We start from the raw sequence: 3,758 nt of genomic DNA, 5'->3' as shown, positions 1-3,758 counted from the left end.
CTTATCTTGCTGGGATCCTCTGACCCCAGCTGACTTCCTGCCCTTTGGGCAGGGGGCTGGACTCGATGATCTCCTGAGGTCCCTTCCAGCCCTGATGTCTATGAAATCTATGAAATCTTTTTTTTATAGGTTCCACTTGAGTCTAGAAAACCATCTCCGAGTCCACCGGCCCTTCGGCAGGCAGCCACATCCTCCTAACCTCTACATGCACAGACAGAATAAAACCAGCAAGCTCCTCAAGCTGACGGGGGTGATGGATAGCTCTGAGGTCTGCCCCTGACAGCTGCAAGAAGCCTGAGGACCCGCTGTCAGACCTGTGGGCTGGACTGTGCTGACGAAAGATGCATTTCTAGTGGCCATGATCCTGCTTGAGATTGGGGAAAGGCTAAGTAGGCAGGGAGGTATGGGAACTGGGCTCTTGGTGCCAAAATACGCTGATCTGAAGCCCTGCGTGTTCCCTTGGCTGTCTCTCCCTCGGCAGAGAATTAGGATCTGCTAGAAGCTCAGGGTATTTCTAATCCTGACTGGTAAAAGCACAGCGAGAAACAAGGGGCGGTGGTGAAATGGCCATCTGGGCGGCCTGCTGGGCTCTGAACAAGCAGCAGAAGACAGACCCGACTGTCTCGGGGTGTCTCATGAGCGGTGACTGCTTATGTTTCCCTGCAGCACGTCCATCTCCTCCCACGGCTTTCAGTGGGAGCTACACTCACGTCAGGCATCAGGATCAGACCTCGGCCACCCGACCTGCTGCTCTATGTAGCAGTGCCAGCTCAGAGGGAGCTGAACGGTGCCCGAATTGCCAGGGAACTGGAGGGACACGGGCTGGCTGTCACTTCCCTTCTGCATGACAGCAGGTGTCTATAAATACAGCTGCCTCCCCCACGTGGAAGGTGCTTTTGTGCCAGACACGATCGGCGTGAGAAAGACGCACAAGAATACGCGCGCACACACGAGAGCAGAGGCACGTGTACACGCATGGACAGAAAAGCACGCACCCTCGCAGCTCTGAGCTACGCGCACAGCTCGGTGCACGCACACGGGTGCACACGTTCCCACACAGTTCAGCACACGGACACAGGATCAAACTACCCCATGTGCCCATCGTGGCACGTGCCCGCCAAACCCAAACAGGTGTCTATACACCCAGAAATGTACGTGCACCACAGACATGCATGCACAAGCATGGCTGCACAAGGCCACCCGTGTCAGGAAAAGTCTGTTTTCCCCAGCATTTTGCAAGCTGCAGCAGCAGCGGGAAGGAGAACTCAGCCCATCCTCCTGCTATCTTGATAAAGCCGAGGCATTTGAGTCTTCGTGTGCAGCGCTCTGCCAACAGCCTGACCTTCTGTGTTTCCTCCGCCCCGTGCCAAATCCCCCCCCCGGCCCGACAGCCGAGCGTGCACAGAGCAGCTCCGGCCCGCGAGCTGCAGGACCATGTAAAGCCTCTGGAGTCGCAGAGTTTTGGCGGGAGGAGACGAGAAGACAAATCTCGGTTTATAAATATAAACCAACTGTTTGTGAACCTTCCCCTCCTCCCCGGGCAGCCTTCTTCCTGCCAGATCTGACCGCTGAAAGATCTCATTGCAGAAAGCCCCGGCGAGGATGCCTTCCCGGGTCTGTACGGCTGGAAGGGGCCAAACCAGCCCTGGGGCAAGACAGTGCAACTCCACTGAGTGGCAAACACCTCCCTGCGGCGGCATCAGACCTTTCCTCCCGGACCAGCATTCCCAGCCTGATTCTCACCTGGTGCTGGGCACAGATGCACATCGCTAGCTTTGTACAGCTGTGCCCGTCTGCCCCACGGGGCAGGATGAGTGGGAGCACGAGGACGAGGTTCAGACCCACTCGTCCACGCCCTACGCGGGCCGCGGCGTCTACCCTGCTATCAAGGAGGCAACGTCTGCAGGGATTGCAGGGAACGGGCCGAGCGCAGCTGAAGCGCCTGGTGCGAGCTCACGCAAGGGCTGCAGCTGAGCTGAGACCTGGTTCTGGATTCGTTTCACCCCCCTTCCACCCCCGAAACGCACCCGTGAAGCAGGCCCCACGCACACGCCATCGCTCCATGCCCGCCAACTCCCGGAGACGAGGCAACACGGCCCGGGGCACGTGCCACAGAGCGCACCTGAGACGAAGAGCGTGACAGGGCGCTGGGCACACGGCCTTGCCTTTGGGATCTTGGCGCTGAGGACCGGGAGGGCTCCTGGATGCAATTGGGTGGCGCTCCCAGCGCTCAGGCATCGCTTCCAGCACCTCCCTGGGTCTAGCAATGCCCTACTGCCATCTCTCTCCCTATCTCCTGACCATCTTTCTGCTGTCACTTCCTCTTGCAAACCACCTGTGGCAATGGCATCCTTCCACCCCTCATCTTCCTGCTGTTTTCACAAGCTTGCTCCTCACCTCTTGCCCTCCAGTGGTATTGCCAGTCCTCCCTCCAGGCTCGGTGAGCAGAGATCCAGCCCCTCCTCTCCCGTCGTGGTTAAGGAGCCAGGACTGGGGCGGGCACGGACAAGCCGGTACCTGGCTGAAGCGAGTCTGGGAACGAGACCTTCGACGTCTGTTCCTGGCCCCGATGCCAAATTGCTCTGGGACTTCAGACAAGTTCATAAGACCCTCTCCGTGCTTTGTTTATCCAGCTGTAAAAAGAGTATAACCGATTCCTTCCCCCACGTGGCCTCCATTTAATTACTACCCCGGGTCACGTGTGTCGAGAGCCTTACAGAATAAACCCGTGACGGCCACGCTGGCTTTTAGTTATGTCACCTATGTGATAAGCAGCCAGGGAAATGAGAGGGTTGATGAGACAAGCTGCATCTAGACGGGGCCAGGTCCATCGTCTCGACTACCTTCTGTAGCTGCCCCAAATCCACGGGCCTCACCAGGACACAACCCACAGTGTGTCCTGCAGAAGCACGGTGCCTGCCTCATGAGCGAAAGGAAATGCTTTCATGTCACGACTGCTCTCGGCACTTCCTCCCCTACCAGGCTGCAGCCACGGAAAGGGGATGTCGTTCCACCTAGGTCTGCACAACAGAGATCAGACATGGGGAAAGCCACACTCAGGCCTGCAGAAAACTGGTGGGGAATAGCCAGGGCTTGGCGGTCTTCACTGGCAGCTCACCAAAGCCTGGCCTGTCCGTCAGCACTTTGCAGACCGGCTTCAAACTGCTGGAGCAGCCTGACACGTCAGCGGGACAACGCACTTGAACTGCTGCTCAGATGGTTCGTGCACGGAGGGCAGCAGGACGGCTCCATGAATGCTGGAAGGACGAACCTCGCAGCCTTGCTCTGCGTAACTCTGTATTAAGCCCGTGGAAGACACGAAACACCAACTTCCTACAGTAATGATATTGGGGGACTAGGATAGCTTGGGGGTACAGCGCAGAATTAGCAGCCTGCAAACCGGGTTTTACTCCAACCTCTGCCACTGCCCAGCCTAGTGACTCACTCGCCTTTCCCCATCTGTACCAAAAAAGGCCTTCTTTGTAAGGTGCTTTTTTGCCCCACAGCTGACAAAGAGCACAAGCCTGGCCTGGAAGAAGCTTGCATGTCTGCCCCGTCTCTTCCCTTTTTAAATATAAATATGACAACAGAGAAGCAGACCAGGATAAACAGAGCTGCAGAGCCGGGGTAGTGCAAACAGCCCTGAGTATGCTGCAAGCCTGCCAGCGTGATTAGAGGCTTTCCAGTCCAGCCCGGCTGACAAACACTAGACCACACAGCTGGAAGAACGAGCCTGAGGGCTACTGTGTGTTCTCGGC

Source organism: Crocodylus porosus, unplaced genomic scaffold (assembly GCF_001723895.1).
Source record: "Crocodylus porosus isolate Cpor-Errol unplaced genomic scaffold, CroPor_comp1, whole genome shotgun sequence".
Taxonomy (NCBI): domain Eukaryota; kingdom Metazoa; phylum Chordata; order Crocodylia; family Crocodylidae; genus Crocodylus; species Crocodylus porosus.
Note: the sequence above shows the minus strand (reverse complement) of the source record.